This window comes from Aotus nancymaae, unplaced genomic scaffold (assembly GCF_030222135.1).
Source record: "Aotus nancymaae isolate 86718 unplaced genomic scaffold, 86718_ANA_hifiasm-v0.15.2.pri h1tg000016l, whole genome shotgun sequence".
NCBI lineage: Eukaryota > Metazoa > Chordata > Mammalia > Primates > Aotidae > Aotus > Aotus nancymaae.
Genome location: NW_026988428.1, coordinates 52,142,381 through 52,154,750, shown reverse-complemented (window position 1 = coordinate 52,154,750; position 12,370 = coordinate 52,142,381). Strand labels below are relative to the sequence as shown.

Genomic DNA, 12,370 nt, shown 5'->3' with positions numbered 1-12,370 from the left:
TTGTACTTGTAGACTCCCCCAAAATGTTGATGGGATTTCCAGGATTCCTTGGACCACACTTTGAAAATCACTGATCTAGACAATTCATTTGTTAGGCTAATCAAAAATCACAATTATTATTAGTCCCTATTCATACTTTAATGGGAATCTTAAGCAATGCCATAGGAGAATAAAAGCTTTATAAAACAAGAACTAATATGGCTGGGTATGATGGCTCATGCCTGTAATCCTAGCATTTTGGGAGGTGGAGGCAGGTGGATTATGAGCTCAGGAGTTCAGACCAGCATGGGAAACATGCCCAGGCTGGACTCAGCCTCCCAAAGTGCTGGGAGGCTTGCCGTCCATGGCTTCACCAGTGTTTTAAGCATTACTTCCCATTTTGTTACAGTATATTAGAAAGATGTGTACAATGGTAGATATATAGTTTATAATTTTTTTTATTTCTTCATCAAGGGCATTTAGGTGAAACTTAAAAAAAAAAAATCCTGAATCCAGTGAATAATACAATGATTATAAGCACAGTGAGGTACTCTAACCTAGTTTATTCTAAAGTGCCAGAAGTTTAGAAACTTCAAAACTCTCTTTAAAAAAATACAAAAAATAGCTGGGCATGGTGGTACACGCTTATAGTCCCATCTACTTGGGGAGCTGAGGCTGGAGGATAGCTTGAACCTGGGAGGTTGAGGCTCACTGAGCCAAGTTCGTGCTACTGCACTCCAGCCTGGGTGACACAGTGAGGCTGTCAAAACAACAACAACAATGAAACTACGTTACTATATTATGATTTATAAAATATTTGTGAGTAATACTGCATTTGATCCTCAACAACTCCAGCAACAGTATGTCATCACATTCACTGAGGAGGCAAGGAGGCTCGAAAGCTTCAGAAGGGAAGTACACATTTTGCTTCAAAAAAAAGTCATTGTAGTGATGGGATTACAGATGCTATTAATTTTCTTCTTTATATGTATATATATTTTTGAGATGGAGCCTCGATGTGTCACCCTGGCTGAAGTGCAGTGGCATGATCTCACCTTACTGCAACCTCCGCCCTCCAGAGTTCAAGCGATTCTCCTGCCTCAGCTTAGCTTCCTGAGTAGCTGGGATTATAGGCGTGCGCCATCAAGCCTGGTTAATTTTTGTATTTTTAGTAGAGACCAGGTTTTACTATGTTGGTCAGGATGGTCTCGAACAACTGACCTGGTAATCTGCCTGCCTCGGCTTCCCAAAGTGCTAGGATTACAGGCGTGAGCCACCACTCCTGGCCATATTTTTCTATATTCTGAACATTAGTAAGAAAATAAAAAAGACATATTTGAACTCAGCCAATCTGATAAACACAAATTCAGTATACTATCTCAAGTTCGTTAATTTCAGTATCAGGAGAAAATAACAGATAACATGTGTTATATACCTCATCCTTATTTCTCTTTATTATCTGTACAATACAGAATTCAAGGAATTTCTTTATTTTGCTATTGTATTGAGAAGCGTATGGACAACTTAAAATCTTAGAAGCATCAGCCAAAGATATGTTAGCACAATGTAGTAATAGGATTCCATAGTCTAACTGCAACTTTAAAACACAAGGTAACAGCTGGATGCAACATACATACCTTTTGACATGTAAAAACTAAGTAAAAATAGATTATATATAGTCTTTATTTTATTGATACCCTTTGAGTTTTACTGAGAACTTAAGAAAGTCCCCAAATTTAGTATAAAGTAACTTTGAAAAATATATTCTAACGTTAGAAGGATAAATTTTTAATACACAGATAATTAGAATTTTATTTAGCCCAGTGTTTTCCAATTCCTCTCCAGAAGCTTTCACCAAAAATTGCAACTAAACAGACAAAACATGTTTTCTTTCATCTTTTTGCCCTTCCTACAAGGGAAAGAAGAGGAAAACAGGTAGAGGCAATCCACCACTTTGGCAATCAGTTCACTGCATATTTCAAAATAAAGTTACTTAGTGAAATGCTGGGCCAAGCACAGTGGCTCACACCTGTAATCCCAGGACTTTGGGAAGCCAAGATGGGTGGATCCCCTGAGCCCAGGAGTTCGAGGTGAGCTTGGGGCAACATGGCAAAACCCTGTCTCTACAAAAAATACAAAAATTAGCCAGGCACAGTAGTCCCAGCTACTTGGGAGGCTTAGGTCAGAGGACTGCTTGACCCCTGGAGGCAAAGGCTGTGGTGAACTAAGATCCTGCCACTGACTCTGTCTCTCCAAAAGAAAAAAAAAAAGTCAGGCAGGGTGGCCACACCTGTAATCCCAGCAGTTTGGGAGGCTGAGGCGCGTGGATCACCAGTTCAAGACCAGGCTGGCCAATATGATGAAACCTCCTCTCTACTAAAAAATACAAAAATTAGCCAGGTATGGTGGCGTGTGCCTGTAGTCCCAGCTACTTGAGAGGCTGAGGCAGGAGAATTACTGGAACCCAGGAGGCAGAGGTTGCAGTAGGCAGAGATAATGCCACTGCACTCCAGCCTGGGTGACAGAGCAAGACTCTGTCTCAGAAGAAAAAAAAAATTCCAAATTATTTTTAAGAGTTTTTAATGGATGCTCTCTTCCTTTATTCAGTCTATTTGTACAACAGAAACATTCAAACCCCTAGTACTGGAAAAAATCACCTCACAAGTTATGAGATCAGAATCCAGTTTAAATATAAAAGGTCTCACTACTTTATATATATACTGATATATATATACGTATATATATAAAGTAGTATAACTACAAAAGTAAAAGTAATTACAAGTAAGCTTTAGGAAATGGTTTGATATAAAACAAACTCACAACATTAAATTACTCTCTATGGTCAGAGAGACAGATTTTTAACTTAAAAGCACATATTTCTAGTATGCAAGTACTGCATATACAATCAAATAATTTTAAGTCATATACCGATATTCCTGAATATAGTCCTCCTGTGTAATAAAAACCAGATGGAAATTCTGCAGTTTGTTTTGCAAATATTTTTTACTTTAGGGAATTAAAAATTTTTTTTTAAACTGGTACATTTCCCCTACATTTACATATTTTTTTTCTAAGTTTTAAGGTCCTTTGGAAACAGAGTTTTAAAATTTTTGACCCTCTACTGATGCAAAGGAAAAAAAATCTTTATAAATTGCTACTTAATCAGTTGTTACATACTCTTGATTTGACCAACATTAGGAATAAATAATCCAGTGTTAGGAAATATGGAAAATAAGTAATATGATTTTTTGTTGCTGGTGAATTTTAAAGTGATGTTTTTAAGGCAGCACAAAAGTTCCTGATATCTTTTCTCGTTTAAATAGACTCTCTACAACCAAAGAGACTTGCTTTAGAATCCAGTGCTCAACTGGGTTCAAAGTACAACAGATTATATACAAGTCAGTTTTTAGTGCAAATGGATAAATTCACTGTATTCTTTGTAGCTACTGCTTCCACTGTGCTCATGAGATTTACAAAGAACCAATGAAAGACTTAAGACTTCACATGGTAATTAGTACCTTTCAATACGATTGCAAAATATCTATGAACATAGAAAAACATTAGCCTCTAGCACGAGAGTAAGCCATGGTACAGTACTCCTGTTTATAGAGGGCTGAACTAAAAATTTTGTTCAATGTTACAATGAATCACTGCATCAGCCAAACTGTCTTAACTTGTTCTAAAATAAATTCAATTTGAAAGAATAACAATAAAAACTTCAGTGTAGTATCACGGAGTTCTCAATAATGACAGGAGAGGGGAAAAAAAAACCCGGGGCATATTTTTAGTCACAACCTATGTCTTAGAAAGTTTCAGAAAGCCCAGTCTTTAATTTTTCTATAGAGTGAACATGTGACATCACTGCTATAAAATAGCGGTGAGTAGCTAATTCATAAATGCTAAATTACTCCTAGTACCAGTCAAATCTAGACACTGCAGATCAATACCCAACCTCCTCTTTAGCAACACAAACATAGAGAGAAACACAGTATTTTATATCTTTAAGGAAATGATGCAAATCAATAAGAGCTGCTTGATAGTCGATAATAAAACAGCCTATTTAAACAATACTTTTGGGGAAAAGGTAAATGGACACCTTTGTAAAATCGGTCAGATTCGTTCTGTATCAGATCCAATTTCAGATTAATTTCACTACCTCAATAAATATTTATCGAGTACCTACAACGAAAGGCAAAAAAACCTGAACGTGAGCTTTTCATCCAAATCTTAGACTGCATTTAAAATAACATGTCTAATTAGTTACCACGTTATCAATCTCTGCATAGACCTTCCACCAACCTTGAATTAGGAAGATACACTTGAAAGGATCCTTACAAAAATGGATTTAGTTATTTTAATGATTCTTTACTAGAACCTCCTTACATGGTGGCTCTTTACTATGGGAGGGGTGTCACTTTACCTTTATACAGCTAAGAGAAAATACTGTAATTCACTGAAAAGAATTGTTTTGAGGATAAAACGAAAATTAATTTGTCAAGTAAAAGAGGTTCCAAAGCCAATATAGAAATGTTTTTTTTTTTTGAAGGACTACACTGTTTTCTTCAAATATCCTCTTTCAATGTTCAATACCATTAATCCCTAAATTCAAATGCTAGCCATTACACTGGGCCCAGACAAAGTGCTAGGAAGGAAGAATACTGTGAAGAATTAAACGGATCAAGTCCCTACCCTCATGGTACTTACATTTAACTGGTGTTGAGTTTCTATTGCAAGGCACCATGCCAGTGCTTTAAGGCATACAAAAGAACATGTATCTTGTGGTTGGAGTTTACAATTCAATGGATTAGATAACATGTAATGGTAACAGGAGGCAGGAAGTAGTGTGTGTCATAGAAAATAAGAGAGACGACTTTTAAGGGGTTGGGAGTGGAAGAAGGTAAAAGAGCAGACAATCATTTTCTTCCTTCTTTTTTTTTGGAGATAGGGTCTAGCTCTGTCACCCAGGCTGGGGTACAGTGGCGCAATCTCGGATCACTGCGCCCGCTGCCTCCCAGGTTCAAGCAATTCTTATGCCTCAGCCTCCCGAGTAGCTGGGATTACAGGCGTCTGCCACCACGCCCGGCTAAGTTTTGTGTTTTTAGTAGAGACGGGGTTTCCCCATGTTGCCCAGGCTGGTCTCAAATTTCTGACCTCAAGTGATCCACCCGCCTCAACTAGGCCTCCCAAAGTGCTGGGATTACAGGCGTGAGCCACCACGCCCAGCAAGAGCAATCATTTTCATACCCCGTAACACATTTTAAAATTAAGTCTTTTTAGTATTGGTTCTTCAGTTGTATTCTGATAACTGGCATATTAAAAACAACAAACTGGCTACATGTGTTCCAATGATTTACTTTATGGCTTCCTCAGATAAAGCAGCTTCACAAATTATTGTCATTTCCTTGTCAAACGAGGAAATGAAGTGAAAACACCTAATATAGTATAGATTAAAAGCACAGATGGGCTAAAATAAGACTATCATTCAGGCTCTGTGTGCTTAAAGTTATTTAATCTCAGTTTCATCACCTAAAACCTGAGGATGAAACTACCCAAGTGGTTTTTCCACACTATTTGACTAAGGTACCCACTTTTTAAAAGTGCGATATGGGACATTATTCTTAGGAAAATGGTAATTCACTATAAAATGTACTTCTTCTTCCAGGTTGTCTCTTATGCATAGATTACTGTCCTAAAGCTCAGTGGATCTAACTGGTTATCTTATCTATGCCTCAGTTTCCTCCTCCATAAAATGACAGGGTGGGACTGGATGATCTAAATAGTCCCTTCCGGCCCTTAAAAAGTCCCATGACTCCACTATGACTCAATAAATACTATTTCAAGAGTCAGCTTTTAAGAGTAATATGGGCTTGAAGTTAAACGAATGTCTCCCTTTTCAATTTATGTAAGTTACTTCTTGTTAAGATAACATCTTGTTAAGTCCAAACAGTATTCTAATTACAAAAAGAGCTGAAAAATAAATTTACCAGTCAGAGCTTTAAATTGTAAGTACTCCACATATATTAGATGCTGTCAGCAAAACCAAAATCCGATTAGACAGAATTAAGTTTAAAATACTAAAATCACAATCTTCATGTAGTGTCAACTTTCTACCCCGTAAAAATGTGATTTCCCATTACTGCAACACAGAACTGCTTCTATTCATACCAATCAGAAGTTACAGGGCCAAAACGTTTTTCTAAACTATTAAAGACAGTGGGAGGGAGAAAAAGCGAAGGGGAAGGGAACCATCTGCTTTAACTTGCAAGTATGATCTTTTCTCTAAAAGACTTAAGGGTTTTTCACAAGAAAAATCCGGAGGACCCCGGTTCATTGGGCATAGTTCTAAATAAAATTCATGGCGCTGATGGTTTTAGGATTAGACACCTCGAGATGGCGAAAAAGAGAAGAGGACAAACTTCCTGGATTTTCTCTCCCTCTGTAAAAGAAAGAGATTTCCTCTTGCTGCGAAGGGAAAGGCCCCTTTAACAGTTTTTCTCTACACAGTGGCTGCTGCCAGACTAGGTGGGGCTCCCTCCGCTGTCTTCCTCCTGCCACTTCCCGCAACAAATGGAGCAAGCCAGCCCCGTTTCAGGCAAACTTTTTCCCCGTCAGTCTCAAGCCCGCGGTGCGCCGGGGAGTGGTTTGCCCCTAAGGCTCCTCGCCCTAGCTCGGGGCCGGGGGAAGCTGACTCTTTGCAAAGGACAACTTTCTGGTTTCCGTTCTAACTTCCACCCACACCACGGAGGGAACCCAGGCGACAGGCGAGGGGGCTTGGGGCGGGGAGCGAGTGTTCGGGGGAGCCAGCGGGGAAAGGAGGGCGGCGAGAGAGGCTGCGGCGGACGCGGGCTGAAAGGAGCGGGCGGGTGGTGGGGGGGATCCTCGGGCTCTCACTTCCTCCGCCATATTTCAGACATTTGACCCCTTCCGCAAAGCGCGCTGTTCCCCCGCGGCGGCGACGGCTCCTCCTCGCCGGCCCGCAAGGCAGCGCGCTCGCCAGCCGGGCGCCTGTCCCTTGCGCCACCTGCCGCGCGCCGAGGGGCCGCCGCCGCCGGGGCCCCTGACCGCCGCGCCCGGCCCGCGCCTCGCCGCACCCCACCCGCTCCCCTTAGCCGGCGCCCGGCCCCCGCCCCGCGCGGTCGCCGCCGCCGCTTCCCTCATCGGCCACGCACGCACTCTGCGAACCTCTCACGCTGTCACCGGGTCCCCGCAGCCAGCGTCGCCCCGCGCTCCCTCCGGGTCGCTACTCTCGGCGCCACGGCGGTCCTGCCGCTGCCGCTGCCGCCGTCGCCGTCGCCGCTGCCGCCGCTCCGGCTGGTTTACACGCCTGACTCTGGGCGAGGTTTGGCGGTGTCGCCTTGACGTCAGGCGTTCAGCCTCGCTCCAGCTTCCGCCCGCGGGCGGGTCCTAGGGGGCGGGGCGAGGGGAACCGAGGGGGCGGGGCCGCCACGCGCCTGGTCTTCGGCGTCGGCCTCACGCCGGCCTCCAGCGCAGCTGGAGCGCAGGCCCTGCCCACGCGGCCTTTTAGCGGTCTCTTGGTGGCCTGTCTGCCGAGATTCTGCTCTCGTTGTGCCGCACTTTCAGGCTCGCTTCCGCAGGTTATCGGGTGGGTGGAATCCGCGCGTCGGTGTTCCCGACCCCAGCAGGTTCCAGCGGAACCCTCCGAAACCCAAAAGGCGCCGCCTCTTAATGCAAACCGTAGTTCAGTCACCAACTCGTCCAGTCTGTGTGTTCACGTCGTCCTTTGTGCTGGGCAAAGTAACCGAGAAGTAACGGAGAACGCGCAGTTTCTACACCTAGAGCTCCCCGAGGGAGCCTGGGCCCGCAAGTCTTTGCATTCTTGAGATGGCCTTTCTCTTGGAATCACAAATATTTTATCCATGGTGTCTTAACCTGGGCGAACCGTTTCCGAATTACCCTGCCAAACGCAGTTATCAAATTGATTTCCAAATAAGTTTGTACCCTGCACCTAAGTCAACGCTATTTTTATGACTAAAATAAATTGCGTATTTAAATGCATGGCCTGGACGCTTTAGTGACTTCATAGGATTACCCATAGGCAGGTAGGTTTATCGTGTGACTTAAGGGCACCAGAACACAGAAGTTCCAAAATGGCCGGGAACTTAACACGGGAATTTACCATTCTTACCCTTAGTGCAAGAAACTTACCAGAAGTTTTTGTTGAAGTGGTTTTGATGGTCGAAGAGATTAAGAAAGCAAAGTGCAGGGAAAAGCGGGGATTGAGGGTCATTTAAGACTAACTTTTTAGTGGTTCATAATTTAATCAGGCTCTGTACAAATTATTATTGAAATAAATATTAATAAACCTTGATAAATGGAATGTGACTAATTTCACTCCTCTTAAGAATATGTAGTGATTGAAAACTAAGCTAACCTAAGTAAAACGAGTAGATGAGAATGAATTATAACAGTTCTCCGTGTTTTATCATATTTTACCATTTAGGCTAATTGAATATATTACCTATTTCGATAATTTCTATTTCCTTAGAAAAAAATTGTTTTTTAAATTATCTACTGTCTGCATATATTGTGTACAACATGATCGTTTAAGTAATGTATACATTGTGGAACGGTTAACTCTAGCTAATTAACATATTACTTCACAGAGTTTTATATACATATAGTTTTTTTTTTTTTTTTTGAGAGTCTCACTCTGTAGGCCAGGGTGGAGTGCAGTGGTACGATCTTGGCTCACTGCAACCTCCACCTCCTGGGTTCCAGCAATTCTCTCTCAGCCTCTCGAGTAGCTGGGATGACAGGTGTGTGCCACCACGCCCGGCTAATTTTTGTATTTTTAGTATAGACGGGGTTTTGCCATGTTGACCAGGCTGGTCTGGAACTCCTGACCTCAGGTGATCCACCCGCCTCAGCCTCCCAAAATGCTGGGATTACAGGCATGACTCACTGCTCCTGGCCAAGTTACCATTTTTTGATGAGAACACTTAACATCCATTATTTGAGAAAACCCTTTTTAATTGAAAGTTTCAAAGGCAAATTTCAGAGCAGTCCATTGGAATTATTGTAACTTCTGAATGAATTAGTGAATTACAAATAAATTTGACTTCACTAACTTTTCAATTATTGTGTAAACATTTGAGAAGTCTGAAAGTCTGAAACTTTGAATTCACAGAAGTGTTACATGGGAACACTGTGCTCACTCTTTCTTTTCTTTCTTTCTTTAAAAAAAAACTCTTTGTCCTTTGGACAATTGATTTTTTTTTTCCAGAAAGAAATTAGTTTTAGAAGATTGATTTTTAGAGTTTGAGAGAATGTGTAAAATAGTTTATTTAATTAAAAACACATTTTCTCTTAGTAGACATTGTATTTGTATTAAACTGTTATCATTATGCAGAGAATACCATAATCTGCATCTCTTAGCACTGAATTCACTTTTCACTTTGAGCCTCTTGTTCCTATTTATTTCCTTGACTTCTTCTCCAGGATATTCCACTGGCAACTTGCACTGGTCATACGTGCAAACTGAACTCGTGGTCTTTGTAACCAAACCAGTTTCTTTTCCTTTTTCTTTGTTAATTGTATCACTATAATTTAAATTACCCAATCTTTATGCCTGACACGTAGTTCTCGGCTCTTGAATAATCCATCAATTGGCATATCTGTTAGATAGTAATTCGGCAGGGGGTTTCATTGTGTTTCCTCCTTTCCATTTCAACTAAGACCATACTTACTGGGTTTTCAGTTGCCAGCTTTAGGTTGGTACAACTCATCTCCAGGACTTTTGCAGCCTGGTGGCCTCCAGTCTGTTCCTGATTCTACACATTGTTGCCAGATGATTATCTTAAAGCATACCAAGCAAGTCACTCCCTTCCTCAAAAAGCCTTCAATTACTCACATACTCTACCAAAATAAAGTTAATCCTTGTGTCTCACTTTTCCCTTTCACTTAAAACTGTTTTACAGTCAGAATGGACAGTGGAGTTTTCATCTTGCCCAAATAATTTGCTTCCCCATCTCTCTGTTGTGCATAGGTGAATGATTTCCTCTGCCTGGAATGCCCCTTCCCACTCCATCTCATTCTGCAAATTCCTTGCCCATTATTCAAGGTTTATCTATGTTCTCTTAAGAATTAGCTTATTTTCTGATACTTCTAACCTTATGTGGTCTCTCCTGTTTTGAATCCCTGAAACATTTTATTGCTCCTTTCCTTTGTCAGTTGTGTTCTACCTTCCTGTGGATAGGGATTTGCAAACTTTTTCTGTAAAGGGCCAGATAGTAATTATTTTAGGCTTTGTGGGCCAGACAGATGATCTCTGTTGTAGCCACTGAACTCTGCAATTGTGGGACAAAATCAGCCATAGATAATACATAAAGAATAGACCTGGCTGTATTCTAATAAAATTTTATTTATGGACACTAAAATTTGAATTTCAAGGAATTTTAACGTGTCACAAAATATTCTTTTTTAAAAAATCATTTAACAATGTGAAAATCGACTAGGTGTGGTGGCTCATGCCTGTAATCCCAGTGCTTTGAGAGGCTGAGGCAGGAGGATCACTTGAACCTCAAGAGCTGGAGGCCAGCCTAAGAAACATAGTAAGACCTTGTTTCTACAAAAAATTGTAAAATTAGTCAGGCATGGTGGCAAATGCCTGTAGTTCCAACTACTTGGGAGGCTAAGGCGGGTGGATGGCTTAAGCCCAAGTCGAGTTCAAAGTTACAGTGAGCTATGATCAGCCTTCAGCCCTGATGACAGAGCAAGACCTTGTCTCGAAAAGAAAAGAAATGTGAAAACTGTTCTTAGCTCATGGCTGCACAAAAATGGGTGGCAGCCTGGATTTGGCCAGTAGGCCATAGTTTGGTGAGCCCTGTACTCAGGGGCAGCTTCACAGACATATGACCCATGCATGCAGTCATACAGAGCCCTGTACTTAGAAGGGTTCCATTATTGGGCTCTAATGTCACTCCTGACCTCAGGTAATCCACCTCCTCAGCCTCCCAAAATGCTAGGATTACAGGCGTGACTCACCATGCCCTGCAGAGTTACCATTTTTTTTATGAGAACACTTAAAATCCATTATTTCAGAAAACTTTTTTAAATGAAAATTTCAAAGGCAAATTTCAGAGCAGTCCATTGGAATTATTGAAACTTCTCAATGAATTAGTGAATTACAAATAAATTTATAATTCTAATGAGCTCTAATGTCACAGAAATATCTTGATTTTTTGCTGTAGTTGTTGTCTTGCTCTGTTGCCCAGGCTAGAGTGCAGTGGTGCGATCTTGGCTCACTTAAACCTCTGCCTCCCAGGTTCAAGCGATTATCCTGCCTCAGCCTCCTGAATAGCTGGGATTACAGGCATGTGCCACCAAGCTCAGCTAATTTTTGTATTTTTAGTAGAGATGAGGTTTCACCACGTTGGCCAGGCTGGTTTGGAACTCCTGACCTTAGGTGATCTGCCCGCCTCAGCCTCCCAAAATGCTGGCATTGCAGGCGTGAGCCACCATGCCTGTCCAGAAGTTTTACTTTTAAGGAATAACATCTATGCTTCATTAGTTTTATTTTTAAAAGTCCATATGAGTAGAGATCTTATTGCAAATTCAAATTTTGCTCTTTAAAAGACCCAAATTTGGCCAGGCACAGTGGCTCCCAGTATTTTGGGAGGCCGAGGTGGACGGATCATGAGGTCAGGAGTGTGAGACCACTCTGGCCAACATGGTGAAATCCCATCTCTACTATAAAGAGACAAAAAATTAGCTAGGTGTGGTGGCATGCACCTGTAATCCCAGCTACTAGGGCGGCTGAGGCAGTAGAATCGCTTGAACCCAGGAGGCAGAGGTTGCAGTGAACCGAGATTGTGCCATTGCACTCCAGCCTGGGCAATAGGGCAAGACTCCATCTCAAAAAAAAAAAAAGACCCAAATTAATTTTCCTAATTGACAGTTAATGATTATCAACATAAACAAGATTCATACTATTTGACTTCTAATTTATCATGGTTATCAGTAATATTAATGTTCCTTAACATTAAATCTTAGTATATTACTTCATTCAGAAATGAACAATATTGAATTTTATCCTTTCAAGGCACTTCCTTACTGGCTTTTCCCTCTGTTGTGTGTTTGTATGCATGTATTATATAAATCTATATATGTGTACATAGTGTATGGTATATAAATACAGTTCTGTACCTTTGCAACACCCTGCATGGCTGGGTTGAGAAGTTGAAAAGAATAAGAAGACTGCTTATTAGATGCAAAAGAAAAAAAACCATGGCTTAAATCTCCAGTTATTAGTTTGTAGACAGCTGGAAAGAAAGAGAAAGAAGGGAGGAAGGAATGAAGGAAGGAAGGAAAGAAAGAGAAAGAAAAGAAAGAGAGAAAGAAAGAGAAAAAGACCAGCCTGGTCAATATGATG

At 41.3% G+C, this 12,370-nt stretch overlaps 1 protein-coding gene and 1 long non-coding RNA gene across 3 annotated transcripts in view; one reads left to right on the top strand and one right to left on the bottom strand.

Annotated features, from left to right (window-relative positions):
• RAP1B (RAP1B, member of RAS oncogene family) overlaps positions 1-7,216 on the bottom strand; it is a 45,029-nt gene extending 37,813 nt beyond the window's left edge. Inside the window, exon 1 of the mRNA XM_012444904.3 lies at positions 7,162-7,216. The gene's annotated coding sequence lies outside the window, so the exon portion shown is untranslated. The remainder of the gene's footprint in view (positions 1-7,161) is intronic.
• The window catches only part of LOC135275401 (uncharacterized), an 89,180-nt gene that overhangs the window by 56,007 nt on the left and 20,803 nt on the right, over positions 1-12,370 (top strand). The gene's annotated exons all lie outside the window — the stretch shown is intronic.